Here is a 16,824-nt window from a genome sequence, read left to right as displayed (position 1 = left end):
ATTTATCTAAATTAAATTACACCTGTCACTCCCTGGGCCAGTGGCCCATCTAATCAAGATCCCATTGTATTCTGAGGTAACCTTCTTCACTGTCCATTACACCTCCAATTTTGGTGTCATCTGCAAACTTACTAATTATATCTCCTATGGGTTCACATCCAAATCATTTATATAAATGACAAAAAGCAGCAGACCCAGCACTTGATCCTTGTGGCACACCACTGGTCACAGGCTTCCAGTCTGAAAACAACCCTCTACCATCACCTTCTGTCTTCTACCTTTGAGCTAGTTCTGTATCCAAATGGCTGGTTCTCCCTGTATTCTATATGATTTAATCTTGCTAACCAGTATTGCATGAGGAACCTTGTCAAACACCTTACTGCTTTTCCAGCACCACACGCTTTGGTTACCTGTCATATTGTGTTATTTGTAAGGTTATACCTTTGGATTTAACATATGCTGTATGCCACTGACAGTTCTTCCCATTTCCTTCTGTTGTAAGAGCATTACTCAGATCAGGTCGGCTAATAACAACCAGAGAAAAGATACGAGACGGCTGGTGACCATTCGGTCAATGATAGAAACCTAGTTTTGGCAGTGGCGATTATGTCTAACTCCAAAATTTCCGGTTGGGTGGGAGACCGGGAAAATAACTGCTCCGCACGGTTGTTATTGGCAGCACCGTGTGCTCAGTGTGTTAGCCAAACATGGACGAGACAATCCATTTCAACACAAAGGGAAGAGACCCTAAGAGTTACTCCAGCATGGCTGCCCTCTGGCAGGCACGAGGAAGCCAATAAAAAAGTCCAGAGTAATCAGGACCAAATTCGAATGGAAGGACTCTTAGGGAAGGCCCCTCTAGAGTCTGGTTCATTTAACAGCTAGACAATTTTTAATTCAAATTTTAAATGGCCATTTGATTTTAGTCAAATTGGAGAACTAGAGAGCAACAAGGAAAGGAGTGAGAGTAGGATTATTTATCCGGTTATTAATGAGGAAGAAAAATTAGAGATAATAATAGAATACCCGTTAGACAATTTTATGTGTAAATTTTGTAACAATATTTATAATACTATGGGATTGTTTAGGAAACATTTAAAATTATGTGAAGGAATTAAAGCGGTAAGAATTAAATGTAGCAAGTGTGGCTGGAGAGGTAACTATCACGCAGTCGCATGTCACTATTCTAAGTGCAGTACTAAAGAGAGGGAAGACGAGAAATCATACCAATGTGAAATGTGCCCATTGAAATTTACAACAGCTAGAGGATTGGGAAAACGAGAGGCACCCAATCTGAGAAACGATAAGAGGAAAAAAGAGAATAAAGATAACTTGGAAAAAGGAGAGAAAGGTAAAAGAGGTATATGGTCTAATTCTGAAATTAAAATATTGCAACAAGTAGAATTAGAATTTAGAGGTTGTAAAAATATCAATAAACCTATTGCGGAAAAATTGGGAACTAAAACAGCAAAACAGATTTCCGATAAAAGGAGATTGTTAAATAAACATAGTAAAAGTCGCGATAAAGTTGCAGGCTTAAGTCAGGAAGTGGTCCTTTGTAATAATAAGGTAAAAACAATGATTGCAGATGCTGGAAACCAGATTCTGGATCAGTGGTGCTGGAAGAGCACAGCAGTTCAGGCAGCATCCAACGAGCAGCGAAATCTTGTAATAATAATAAAAGTGAAAGTGAGAGAAGTGACCTGGATATAGATACTGTAATAGAGGAGATAGGAGCTGGTGAGCATAGTCATCAAGGTAATAGTAATATTAATGGGAGTGTAGGATATAAAGATAGCTCACTTACAGAATTAGTAGAGATAATTGAGGATAAAATAAGTAAGAGTAAAGGTATACTGAAGGACTACGATAGTATTATGGATATGATAGTCGGTAAATTAGAGAATAATAATGAGAATAATAAGTCAAAGAAATTGAAATATGAAAATCAAGTAGGTATTAAGCAGAAGGATAGTAGACAAGAGGGTAATAAGAAGGTAAATAACGCTAAGAGAAGATCCAGTAGAAAAAAAGGAAAGTTCAAAGAAGTACAGGTTTTATATAAAACTAAAAGGCAATATTTAGCTCGAACCCTGATGGGGGCTCTGGCGAAGTGTGAATGTCCGCTTAGCAAAGAGGAATTAGATGAATATTTTAAAGAGAGACTATCTAATTCCAATGATAAAAGTAATCTAAGGGGTTTTGTTAAATACAAAGGTCAGATTGAGGGATCAATATGTGACATACTGACTGGTCCTATAATGGTAGAAGACGTAAATCAGGCTGTGAAGGCGATGGATGTTAAAACCGCGACGGGACCAGATCGGATGATGCTGAAAGAAATAATTAGTATATTTAACAAAGATAATATGACAATTCCTGGAATATATACCATTTGGGTAAAAACAGGTAAAATCCCGGATAAAGTTAAAATAAGTATAACAGTGCTGATTCCCAAAGTATGTGATGAGGACGGATTAAATGATATTAATAACTGGAGACCAATCACAATAGGTCCAAATATGCGGCTGTTTACAAAAATTATAGCCAATAGATTAAGTAGAATTATAAACTTAAATAAGAGGCTAAAAGCTTTTATGGCAGGTGTGGCAGGATGTGAAGAAAATATTAAAATCCTGGAGAATATCTTAAATGGAGCCAAGAAGAATAAAATTGATTTAGTAGTGGTATTCGTAGACCTGGAGAAAGCCTTTGATACTGTAGGACATAAATTAATAATAAGTGCCCTTAAAAGAATTCAGCTCCCCCCAACATTTATTAAATTAATTACAAATTTGTATGAAAATAATTTTACTCAGATTGAAGATTTTAGTTGTAAAACTGATAAGATTAAAATTTTAAGAGGGGTCAAACAAGGTGATGCGTTATCACCAATTCTTTTTAATATAGTTATGGACCCCTTATAAGCACTATCGAAGAAAGAAAAAGAGGATTATTTTTAGGTCAAGATAAAGAGAGCTATCATTGTGCAACTTGAGCATTTGCTGATGATATAGCTTTAATTAGCCAATCCTATGATTAGCCAATCCTATAAGCATACAATTTAAACTGGTTGAGAAATTTTGTAATAATACAGGGATGGAGGTCAATATAAGAAAACAGAAGGGTATTACTTTACTTATAAAAACAAAATGTTTATATAAAATGATAAGGCAAATTGGGAGTTTAACGAGGGTAATATACAATTCATAGATCCAGGAAATACTGATAAATATTTAGGAGCAAAGGTAGACCCATGGATTGCTGTAAGCCTATCGGATTGGGAAAACCAACTAGGTCTATGGATTGAAAATCTTAAAAGATCCCTTTTAAAACCTGTTCAGAAATTGGAACTTTTAAAAATTTATTTTATCCCTAGATTATATTATTATTTAATTTTATCAGAGGTATCATTAAACTATCTCAATAAACTGGATAACATAATTAAAAATGCAATCAAAGAAATATTACATCTCCCACAATCCATCACGGATGGGCTATTATATACAAAGTCCCAGGATGGCGGCCTTGCGGTGAATAGATTGTCAACATTTATTCCAAATGTGATTTTGAGGAAATACGAAATGCTGTACAAATCTGAGGATGCCTCGTTTTCATTCGCAGGCGGTAGTCTCGTCACGAAAATGCACAAGCTCAGCAAATTGAAAATATTAGAAAATATCTGGAATCCAAATATAAATTGACAATTGGGAGAATCTGATATTATTGAGGAAGAGAGTGATGGAATAGAAGAATTTAGCAATAAGAACTATGCTAACTAGAGATCTATGGAACTTCAGAGATGGATGGCCTTGCCCTGTCAAGGGGCTGGTACCCATTATTTTAAGAATGATAATATCTCTAATAACTGGTTGACAAAAATACAACACATGAAGATGTCCAAAGTAATAAATTCGATCTTATTACGAATGAACCTATATCCAACACGGGCGTCGCTAGCGTATGGAAAGCTGTTTAATATCAAGAGTTGTCAGAGATGTAATGATAATTCTGAAACAATTGCGCATATCTCAGGATGGTGTCCCTATGTTAAAAGTATGAGGATAAAAAGACACCATAGGGTAATGGAAGAACTAACAAAGTTTATTAAGAAAAAAGGATGGATAATATACATGGAATCACGTATTAAAGATAATACCGAGAAATTATGGATACCGGACTTAACTTTTAAAAAGGAAAATCAGATTATCGTGATTGATGTAACATTTAGAACAGACCTACAAATTAACTCACTCGAACAGGCCTGGGAAGAAAAGAAAACCAAATATAAACATCTGGAAAAGGAAATATTGGACCTTATAAAAGGAACAAAAATATCCTTGTATGGTTTTGTGATGGGATCCCGAGGAAAATAGTTCCAAAAGAACAATAAACTAATGAAAGACTTCGGGATTGAGAAATTTAAATCTTTTGCTCAGAACATCGCAAACCTTGTTTTATCTTCGACTCTCGAACTTTTAAGGATTTTTATGGACTCTTAGGATTCTCCAGTTGACATAATTTAAGAACTTTTTAATTTTAATTGTTTTTAAATAAGGGTTTAGGTTAATTTTAAATAGTATTGATTTTAACGAGGATTTTTAAAATTTTAACATTTTATTAATAAAAATTAGAGTATTTTAAGTCAGATAGCAATTGGTGGTGGGTAATCATGGTGTTAAGAATTAAAGTGCATGCGACACATGACAGATGATGAGTGGTAACGTAATCAAACGGTTGAAAAATTCAGCTCATTCCTCACCTTGTTGATATTCTGGTCCACATTATTTTAACCTGGCTGTGGTTAGCTAGATAGGGGGATCCATGCGTCGACGAGCGACAGTAAAACTCGAAAGGAAACGATCCATTCATATGGCGACTGCATGAAAATATAGCCGGGGCATCTTAACGTGAGCTGGACGCACCGAAAGTAAGAAGATAGGCCCTGCAATTAGTTTCTCTTTCACAGTCACTACAGCACTACTGCAATGAAATATCAGTCTACAGGCTTACTCAAAGTCAAATGTGTTACCACTGGACTCTAGGCATTGCTCAAGCTATCTCCTAAAAGGATGGCACCTTTCTGAAAACTCTGTTTGGGAAAGCAGTCACATATCACTTTCACCTTGATAGTTATACTTTCCCACAAATTGCATTCAAACAAAAATGTTTCATGTAAAATCTTCAAAGGTAATGGACCTCAAAAGCCACTTAGAACCATATTATAACCTTTAAGAAATCACCATTTTAAATTTTTCAGTTTTAAATTTAACAGATCATGCATAGAATCTAGTTAGTGTGCATTTTTACCTGTGAGGCACATCATATAACCAAAATTGAACCCGCTGTCCTCTGTTGTCCTCATGTTGCTCACTTTCCTGCAGATCACACAGATTCGAAACAGAATCCTAGGAACTGATCATTCCACTCCTTATCCTTGATTTGATTAGGTCTATTCTGCTGTCCTTGATGCTGCCCCATCTAAGATCAATTAACTCAGCATTGATAAAGGATTGAATTGGCGCTCTGTAGATCAAATAGCTCAGTTCCCCATAAGGCAGGACATTTTATTAGTGCTGTGGAGTGTCTATCCATCTGTGCCATAATATTTAATTAATCCTGATACATCTGCAGTTCAAATTAGTCCCGCAATCATTGGAACCAACCATCCATGATCTGTACTGTAATTCTACTGTTAACAAGAAAAATAAGATTGGGAATCATTATGTACAAACATTTTTTAACAATACAGAACAATCTCACACATATTCCAGTGAAACACGGCTGGGTTTGCTCTTGGGAATTACAACATCATATCAAACTTTGACAGGGAACGATTTCGCTAAACTAACTGAATGGAGGTTCTCCCATCCTGATTTATATTATAATTAAATGCATTGACAAAAAGAAATTTTATCCTTCCTAGGTAATATTCTTTATTCATCAATGTCGCTATTAGCTTATTTCCCATGACAGCAATTACTTATTACATAGTGTTGAGAATATATTTGTGACGATTAACTATTAAAAAGGATGGCTACCTGATCCACTTCTTCCCTTTAAAGCTATCATTCCAGCAGAGTGAGGAAGGGATTAGGTTTAGGTAACTGGTCATATTTGGCTCCCAGCTAACCCAACAGCACTCATTCATTAACTGGCTTCCCCTATTTAAAGTTGGTTTGAATTGGTCCAAGTTATCATGTTTGAAATCTGAAATGTAGCATCCACAGGGTGGATGAAAGATGTATGTGCACGTTAAGTGGCTTTCTGGGACATTGCTCCTTAAGCTGGTAATCTGCTGTTTAATATTGGGCAACGTATTATCTGGATGCAAAAATGAAGCAGCATTTAAATTATCCATTGCTTTAATATATCATCTGTAATTCAGGGGTACAATTCCTGCTTGATCAAGAAACTTTGCAGATTGGATGTTAAGTACTAAACTACAGCTCAGGAGCCTTGGCATTGCAGGACAATAGTGCACATCTGGTCAATGCCACCATCATGCAAGGATAAAACTAGTCTTTTGTACACACAGGGCGCTGTCCCACTATATTCTGCAAAAATTTTGTCTGTCTGGTTTTATATCAGAATCTGTTGAATATTCTCTGGCCTGGTAGATTAGCAATGACACTACCTGTCATATTAGGAGAACGTGAGGACTGCAGATGCTGGAATCAGAGTCAAAATGTGTGGCGCTGGAAAAGCACAGCATCTGAGGAACAGGAGAGTTGACGTTTCAAGCATAAGCTCTTCATCAGGAAAGATGAAGAATTTATGCCTAAAAGGTCAACTCTCCTGCTTCTTGGATGCTGCCTGACTGACTGTGCTTTTCCAGCACACACGTTTTGGTTACCTGTCATAGTGTGTTATTTGTAAGGAAGTTGGAACTGGTTATTGTGAGAATGTCCATCCATGGTGACACATTTACTGTCCCATTGCAGAGGGGTGCCAAGCAACAATGCATCAATCCATCAGTCACATGAAAAGCTGAATGGAATACACTTGAAACTCCATATTGAGTTTAAAAATGTTATAATTTTGAACTTCTGAGGTCTAGTGGTGGCAGCAGGTATCAATATTATAAATAGATTTCAAGCTGAACTAGATTGAAAGGAAACGAAAATTAATAAATCACGGAGGAAGAACAAGTAGTAAATTGCACATAAACAAAATGGCACTTGCAAAGAGGGAAAGGTCAGTTGCATTCTTTTGTGGCCAGAAGGGAAAGATTTATAATTGTTTAATTCTTGGAAGAGAAATGAGTAAAAACTGAGATAAAATAACTTGAAAAATTCAGCACACGTCTCTCGCCATTGTCAAATCATTGGATCCACTGGTGAATTTCAAAGCTTGAAGCCAGAACTAGATGAACCTATTGATAACTTCTTAAATGATTGATAACTGCAAGCAGAAAAGATAAATTCAAAGAAATAGATGAAGGACTGATCGATCAGATCATTTGGGGTTCTGCACACAATGGAATACAAAGATTAAATTGCAAAGTAGAGGCCCACGACATGACAACCTTTAGATATTGTCAGAGCACGTGAGCCCAAATGCAGACTGATGAAGATCATGGCTACCCAAATGATTAACCTTCAATTAAGGTCAAGAGAAAGGCAACAGAACTGATAGATTTACAAGATGTAGCTAGGGTAGGACGATTTGAACTATACAGAGATGCTCAATAAGCTGGGGTTATTTTCCCAGGAGCATTGGAGTTGGAGGGGTGACCTTATAGAAGTTTATAAAATCATGAGGTGCATGGATAGGGTGAATAGACAAGGTCTTTCCCCCAGGTAAGGGACTCTAAAACTAGAGGGCATAGGTTTGAAGTCAGGAGAGAAAGATTTAAAAGGGACCTAAAGGATAACTTTTTCACGTAGGGGGTAGTGCATGTATGGAATGAGCTCCCAGAGGAAGTGGTGGAGGCTTTTACAATTACAACATTTAAAAGCATCTGGATGGGTATATGAATAGGAAGAGTTAGAAGGATATGCCAAATGCTGGTAAATGTGACTAGATTAATTTAGGAATTTGGTTGGCATGGATGAGTTGGACCGAAGTGTGTTTCCATGCTGTAAATCACAATGACTCTATGACACTGTTTAAACAACACAAAGCATACACACCAGATAGTGAGAAAGATGTGCTGGTAGTGTAGATGACTGTGAGTTCACAGCTAGAAGGAAATGCTGTACACATTCAACAAATCACAGAATTTATGGAAAAAGTTGTGCAAAACAAAGAAAGAAGATGGTAAAGGAGTTATCAGAGGTCAATCAACGGAGTGAATGAGGAGGAAAAGAAACCAGAACACATACACCTTGGAAGATCATGACACATTTGAGAACATAATAGACATAGGAACCATACACTTACATCAAGTGGTTGGATATGACAATTTCCAAAGATAATAAATAAATAACCATTCAAATCAGCAAGTGGATAAGAAATGAGCACATTTCTGAAGCTGAAAGTCAATACTGGAGCACAGATTAACAACATTCTCCTCAGATTCTTTCAGATGATCTTCCTGGAAAATTTGAAAGAAAATGCTTGGCCCATTCCCCGAACCTGTACTGTTGCAGTCACCTGAGCCATCTTCCACTTCATCTGGAAGTCTAAGATGGACCATGTCTGCAGGGGCACCATGTACAAATCTCTGGATAAAGGGGGAAGAGTGTATCCAACACCGTACTCATCCTGATAGCCACCTTGGTGTGTGGCTGCATCAAGCTGTACGCAGACTCATGGTTCGCAAACACTTGCATTGAGGTTCCACCTGTCCCCGGTGTTGAGAAGGATGGGCCTGGCCTCGCTGCCGTGGAATGTCTCGAATAGTCAGACTGTTCTGTATCACCTGTCCTTCATGGAGAAACTTACAAAGAAAAACACCTTTCAGTGCAGGTCCATTAGGAAGTGGTCAGCACATAGCATCCTCAAAACCCTGTGGAGAGGATGGATCCTATCGGGTTGTCAAAGTCATTTAGCAGAATGCCTCATCACCAGAACTTTTCAACAAGCACCAAGGCGTCACTTGGCTGGTAGTGAGAAGGGCACTACCTGTGATATCCTTCATGTACACTCGGTCAGTCTGTGCCACCGCACGCTGCCCTCGAATTGGCAGCCGGTGGGTAAAGACTGTCATACATCTCCTGCTGGAATGTGCCTTTGCAAAGGAATTTTGGAGAGAGATGCAATGGTTTTTGTTGAGGTTCATCCCGAGCAGCTCCGTGACGTGGGACTCTGTGCTCTACGGTCTGTTGACCGGGTCGCACAACGAGACAAACATCGACTGCACCTGGAGGAACTCTTTGGTCTCATCAACTCTTTGATCTGCCTGAAACTTGTTGGTCTTCCAGAGCAAGCAGTTGATCCTGACTGAGTGTTGCAGACTGGCCCATTCCAAGGTCCAGGACTATGTGCTGAGGGACACACTAAAGCTTAGAGCAGCTGCCGCCAAGGCACAGTGGGGAAAGACCACCGTCTAACGTCCTCCTACCGTAGTTAAATGGGGGTCTATTCAGTTATCGGATCCTCAAATATATGTAAATATAGTCTTGAACAAGTAAGAAATGCCTTTGGTTTGTTTGCTGGATGGAGTCAAGCTCCATGCGGCATGGTGGCTCAGTGGTTAGCACTACTGCCTCACAGCACCAGGGACCTGTGTTCATTTCCCTCCGCAGATGACTGTTTGTGTGGAGTTTGTACATTCTCCCCATGTCTGTGTGGGTTTTCTCTGGCTGCTCAGTTTTCCTCCCATAATCCAAAGATATGAATTGGCCGTGCTAAATTGCCCATAGTGTTAGGCGCATTAGTCAACAGTAAATATAGGGGAGGGGAATGGGTCTGGGTGAGTTAGTCTTTGGAGGGTCGATGTGGACTTGTTAGGCCGAAGGGCCTGTTTCCACACTGTAGGGAATGGAATCTAATCTAATCTATCTATTAGGTTTGTTTTTTAATATGTTCTTGCACAGGACCGAACAGCTTTAGGGACTATGTATGTATATAAAGATACTTTTGTGAATAAAGTATGGTTTTAAAATAAATAAAGGTTGCCAAAGGGATCAATCAACATTACAATAATGCCTACAACACCAATGACAACATACACAACATCATCTGTGCAGTGGGCTCACTCACAACTGAGTGATAAATGCCTCCATCCGTAGCATTAACATCACACACAAATACTGATGTGGAAGGACAATGCATATCTCTTGGCAACATTTATTGTATCAAATTGCTTTCATAATCAATCTTACACAACATTGATAAGTCCAGAGATTCTTTTTTTATCCAAGTTGGACTGAGTGAATGGCCAACTGTCATAGAGTAAACATTGACAGAGATTCAAAAGGACAGGAGAATAGGCAAGTTTAATCAAAAGATATTGATTACGTGAACCCCCTGTCTGATTTTTAACTTGTATAGCTAGAAGACAAGACCGAGGAGGTAAGGTATTACACAATTTGGAAACATTACTAAGGAATGAGTTAAAAGAAGGTACGATAGATGGCTTGAGAGCACTTTCAACAAAGATAGAAGATTACAATAATTATGGTCTTTGTTTTCAATTTTAGAAAAAATAAGAGAAAATAAAAACCTTTGAGAGAAAACCGACAAGCAAAATCTGTGGCCAAGTGTCATTGACCAGCCAAAATTAGGGCAATCCATTACGATCACAATGGGGTAATGAGGTTTGCTTCTTGCCTCATACACGATGTATTCTAGGTCAGATGACATTCCTGCTGTCACTTTATCCTGTAATTCTATTGTAAGATGCAAAAGGGGTAAAACGTAACTTGGGAGGGAACGTAAAATCAAGAGAATGACATCTGCTGCTGGCACATCTGCGTTAACCATTCTGAATATCAAGTGGGAGGTTGGGTTAAAATTGACAGCAGATATAATGTCAATGATTTTTTTGCATTCCTATCCATTTTCTCTCTTTGATTTCAACATTCATCAGACGTTCTAAGTTCTTAGATTACAATATCAAAAGAAATCATTCTATTTGAGTCCTATGTAATTCCAGGAAATGACTCCTAGAATTATTTGGTTATGCATCAAATCACAAGATCCAATGAGAGAAAGGTCCCTGATGATCTACCCACATAATTATTGCATTAAATAGTGTAGAACTGAACAGGACACGACTGGCCCAGGCTTGACTCACGTTTTGTGTAGAATGAATTGAAACTACCTGAAAAGACAGCAGGGTGACTTTGGATGTTTAACATGTTCAAGGCTTTATATAAATGTGAGTGGTTGCATACTTTGGGTATTAAGCTGTGAAAGGAAATAAGAGGGTGGGAGGGGGGTTTAGAAAAATACTGCAAGGCTTTCCAACGTGACCATGATCAAAGGAGCTACAGCTGGATGTGTAGTTGTTTTGATCAACCTGTTCAGACAGAATGATACGCATCCAAGGAAGGTGGTACGTAATCCTGGATTTCCTGGCCCAGTGCTTGGGATATCACCACAAGACCCTTCCTGCTGTGTGTATAATGGGTGAGGATAAGACTCAGCACACCTATGATGCCTTCCCCAGTTTATTTCCCCATCACCTCTCTCTGTTGCAGCTCTCATGTTAGGAATCCTCGGAGAGTGTGATCTACATGGAATAGTTGCCCAGCAAGAGTCAGGAAAGGAGAGAGGAAGGAATAATAAATTATGGCACCATTGAAGAAGTGATGGGCTAACAGCTTGGAAAGGACAATAATAAGAATTTCCAGAAAATAGTGATCCAGAATGCAACACATTCTGATTGGCAGCCACGCTTCCAGCTGACTAGGGTCTGACTCTGGCATTTCCTTCCTACTTCACGTCATTGTTCTTTGCTGCTTTAAGACACATTAGAAAACCTAATCAAAGACAGAGATGTGAAAGCAGAACGTGGTGAAACACTGCAGGCCTCAGCAAGAGAGGGAAATAAAAGTAATGCTTTGAGTCAAGTATGTCTCTTCTTCTTCAACTACGAAGCAGTCATATTCAACTTGTCAACTTTGTTTCTTTCTGCACAGCTACTGTCAGATTTGCTGAGTTTGACCACCACTATTTTCCATAATATACTTTATAAAACCTAATTCTTTGACTAAATTTCTGATCATCTGTTCTAATATCTACTACCTGTGTCTTGGCATCACTGTTTAATTGATCATGGTTCTAATAACAGCTTTAGGACTTCTAACAATGTTCAAAGTACGATAAAAATGTAACTTCTTGGTATTGTCTGGCATCACTCAACAATCTAATGCTCTTTTTTCATAATGTGTCTGCTCTGTATGAAAGTTTTGAAAAGATATTCAAAAGTGTAAGGTCAGTGCCCAGCAGAGTCCAACTTAACATGTCCCTGGAAATCTCTGGATCTTCAACCACTTAGTTTCCTGCTTACCACCAGCCCAGACAAGTTGCATAGCCATTTTACCCCACTTCTAAAGATTATGTATCTAATTTTTAAAAAGGTTAAAGAATCCACAAATTTTTGCAAAGTTTTTGGGTTGTTCAAAGCAGTGTCCAATGGTTATCAGTCTTTAGATCTCTGAGGAACAATCTGGGATGGTTGTCAATCCCACACAATGTTGCACAGTCTTTTAGATGTGTGATCCAATTCCCATTTTTCACAACAAGATCATCAGCTTCAGTGCACTGTGATCTGAAGAACAGAATTGAGCATTGGTATTGGTTTGGTTATTAATGTAATTACAACTAATTACAGCAGCTATTTGTGAGGGTAAATCTGAACTTGACAACCAGTTAGGAGCCATTGCTAGAGCAACTGGTTTAGTCACAAGGTGATTACATAAATTCTCATTAATTATAATTTAAAAATAATCAAATCAAATCTCATCTACTGATGAGAATTGGCTCTACACTGTTAACTTAGGTAGAGTACCTAGACATTGCTTCCATAATGTAACATGATTTTCAAGCACTTTAATTTTTTTTTATTGGCCAATGTTGACATTCTGTCCTTATGTTGTTGTGGTTTGTAGTGTTGTGGCACTCCAACACAATGATGATACATTGTGGAATGATTTCTTTTGTGGCATATTATATTTCCACAAAATTGTCAAGAAATGGGAGGGAGTTGATGGAGAATACTCATCCTTTCAATTGCAAAAACAATTAAATAAATCCTTGAAAACAATTTAACCAATGCTATGCCAAGGATATATGGAAACAAATAGTAATGACATTTGAAGCAACTAAAACTCACATATCCTTTGGTAGCACATTGATTAAAATATTTAAATGGAATTTTTGTGGCTTGTTTTACTGGATCTTTAATCATTGTTAAGTAAATATACAGTACAAACTAAAGTGCCAGGGGGAGTTGAACCCTGGCAATGTATCACTGCTGTTAGAATATATTCACAAATAATTTACTCAGATCCACAATGGAAGATTTTTTTTGGATTGAAACCAGTTAATTAGAAACAGAGATATCTTCAACACCTTCTACCTATTGAAACAATAATTTTATGCCTAAGGCTATGATGGTTGAAAGCGCAATTTACGACTTGTCCAGTGATTCATTAGCAATCTTGTGAAGAGTTCAGCCCCAACTTCTAATTGACCTCAGTTTTACTGAGATTCCTCAATGCCATGCTTGGACAAAGGCTTACCTTTATATTCAGGTCAGTCAATCTCACCCTGCCTTTCGACAATTTATCGGTTGGACTAAAATGGTAAAGCTCTAGGGAGTGCCTTGCTGTGTAGTAACAGTGTCCCTACTTCCAGGTCAGAAGGTCTAGGTTCAAATCTCAAATTAGCCCCAGATGTTGGTCATAACAACACTCAACAAGTTGAATAAAAACATCCATAAAGAGGTCAGGAGGGCGTCTGGTGCAGTATTGGTGAACCTACCTCAGGGCCAGGGACCTCGAGTCCTACCTGCCTCTGAAGTGGGCCATAACATGTCCAAGCAGACTGATTAAAGTAATTATAATGAAGCTAGGAATGGCAGCAAAATAAACCCTTGAGAAATGTAGATGCTGTAGTTGCACAATGTGGTGCTCTTGGCTGGGAGTTGGAAGATTGTAGTTTGGAGATATATTCCATAAACTTGAGAAAGTAAGCCCAAGACTGGTGGGCGGCACGGTGGCACAGTGGTTAGCACTGCTGCCTCACAGCGCCTGTAGACCCGGGTTCAATTCCCGACTCAGGCGACTGACTGTGTGGAGTTTGCACGTTCTCCCCGTGTCTGCGTGGGTTTCCTCTGGGTGCTCCGGTTTCCTCCCACAGTCACAAAGATGTGCGGGTCAGGTGAATTGGCCAAGCTAAATTGCCCGTAGTGTTAGGTAAGGGGTAAATGTAGGGGTATGGGTGGGTTGCGCTTCGGCGGGTCGGTGTGGACTTGTTGGGCCGAAGGGCCTGTTTCCACACTGTAAGTAATCTAATCTAAACTGACACTTCAATGCAGTACTGTATTGAGTATCAGATGGTATATTTTCTGTGAGGTTGAGTCAGACAGATAGGAGATCACAGGTACCTTTATTGGTGTGTACAGTATTGAGTTCACTGGTCTCCGGCAGGGTACCAATCTCCTCAAAGAAGTTATTCAGTGTTCATAAAGAAAGAGTGGCCGGTGGTTGGGCGTGTTCCTGATCGCTGTCCAAGTGACAGGAACACGGTCAGACTCGGCTGTAATAAAGTATTTGAAAAACCGAACCGACACCTTATTTGGACGTAGAGTCATAGCAGACTCAAAACGCCAACTCTGCTACCTGTGGATGCTGCCAGGCTAGCTAAACTGGAGCATTCCCTTGTGCTTATTCTAGCCGACACACTGTGCTGACTAACCACTGGCTACAGGAGGAGGAATGATACGCTCTGAGCTCTGAGCCAGTGTGGGACACTCCCACTTCAAAAGGGGTAAAACATGGTTGAAAACTAGAGGGTCAAAAACAAAGTGCTGAGGTGGGACAAGAAAAGATCTTACTTGCTTGCCAGGTTAAAGTGTGAGCACATTTTAAATATATGTATCATCCAATTCCACAAGAGCACAACTATTTTTGACGGTTATGAAATGCTGTGAATTTCACATGGTTAATTTTATTTGCATTACTGTGACCTGGACATGCTCAGCGCTCCAACGTTGGAAATTCATGACTGACATCTTTCTATGTGGCCAGTTATTCAACCAACAAAAAGTTCCTTTAGGTGCGTCAATGTTAGTTTGCAAAGAGACACAGACTATGTAGCAAGGGGTGCGTTTTTTTAAAAAAAACGGAGTGACTATATTTTGCAAAAAAGAAAGTAAACTTTAGGTTTCCGTTTCTGCATTGGAGGCAGCGTTGGGTTTTTTTTTAAACATACAGTCGTCTTTTTCTTGACGTTCGCCTTCCTGGCTTCATGAAAACTGCTTTTGTTGCTTGCTCCGAGACTTGTTGCAGCTACATATAGAAGCCAGTGTTTATAGAGGGAAAGCTGGCGTCATCTGGCGGCTGTGTCGTTCACACTAACTGCTGTGTAGTCGAGGGACAAACGGGTAAGTAATATCCTCAGGAGCAGTTAAGAAATTATCATTCAGCTGGAGAACTGAACAAGTCACACTTTCCCCTCTCATTTTAAAAATCAGAGAATAATCGTTAAGGAAATAGTGAAATCCTTCAGCTTTAAGAAATAGTTAAGACGTTAGCAATGATTAGACGCCGGAGGTAAGTGTTGTACATTTATCTATCGGTTCAACTTTAAATAAGATCACTCCTCTTTTCATCTGTTTCATGTTAATTCGGAGAAATTCAAGCTAAAATTATAACATTGACGTATCAAACAGCTACACACTGTACTGGGTTCATCTCCAATATTTGAACATCTGTCTAAATGCGGACTTTCAAGTCTCTACCTACAGAACAGCAAACATCATCGTTTACTTTAGAAACTCAGATTCCACTCATCAGCCAACATTATCAAATAAACATAATCAAACCAGTCAAGTGATGTCCCATTATCTCCACCGCATTACAAACGTTAAAATGTGCATCTTAAAAAGAAATGAACCTCCCTGAGCTATCTAATTTAGCAACTGCCCCACTGTAGCCCTGAAACATTCTGCAGTTAGTCACCCACTGGGAGTTCAGGTTTTCCACAGCCAAAGAACAGTAAAATCTAGCTTTCTTTACGAGGTGCTGCACAATATTCAGCATCACTTAGAGCTGCTTTAATCTGCTTTTCTCAAGCACAAAAATCTTTACTACCTTTTCTCCTCTTGATATTTGAATTGGAAACACATTCAATGTTCTCGGCAGCAGCCAACACATGAGCTAGCTGCTGCTTCACAAAATCTGTGCAGTTCCCCAGACACTGGGAAATGCCTTGTTCTTTTTAAAGAAAACCCTCTCTTTCTCTCACAAGCTAATTACCTTGTACAATTCAGTGCAATTGTTCGGAATGTGGAATGTACCATACACCTTGCAGGAAAATCTCGCTTCGGGTGAAATCTTCAATGCTGGTGTTTCTTTTCACGTTCCTTCTTCCTTTGTGTGTTGGTATGTTTTCTTTTGCTTGTCCTGTTGCTGTTGCCTTGGTCAATTATCCTTGCCCTGATAGACAGGATCCTTGAGAGGAGCAGAGAGAGACAGAGCTAGCGCAGACTTCTCCAAGCCAGGTCAATAGCCACAGAATGAGGAGAGCTCGAGAGTTGATGCACAGCTCCTCCTGCCAGCTTGTGGGTATCTCCCTAGTGCTGGGATACAACCAAATTTGTGGATCCGCCTCTGGAGGTCTCAGGCTGTGGTCCAGGGGTTGACAGCTGTCACTAAACTGGAGGTGGAGCAAACTGAACACAAGGTGGTGAAGGGATGGAGTAGC

The 16,824-nt window shown here is 39.1% G+C and overlaps 1 protein-coding gene across 1 annotated transcript in view; it reads right to left on the bottom strand.

Annotated features, from left to right (window-relative positions):
• Positions 1 to 16,432, bottom strand: part of LOC132834273 (aggrecan core protein-like) — a 109,074-nt gene extending 92,642 nt beyond the window's left edge. Inside the window, exon 1 of the mRNA XM_060852983.1 lies at positions 16,377 to 16,432. The gene's annotated coding sequence lies outside the window, so the exon portion shown is untranslated. The remainder of the gene's footprint in view (positions 1 to 16,376) is intronic.
• Positions 16,433 to 16,824: the final 392 nt, after the last annotated feature.

The sequence above is a fragment of the Hemiscyllium ocellatum genome, chromosome 39, assembly GCF_020745735.1.
Source record: "Hemiscyllium ocellatum isolate sHemOce1 chromosome 39, sHemOce1.pat.X.cur, whole genome shotgun sequence".
In the NCBI taxonomy this organism is placed as follows: Eukaryota; Metazoa; Chordata; class Chondrichthyes; order Orectolobiformes; family Hemiscylliidae; genus Hemiscyllium; species Hemiscyllium ocellatum.
This window is presented reverse-complemented; position numbering and strand designations above follow the sequence as displayed.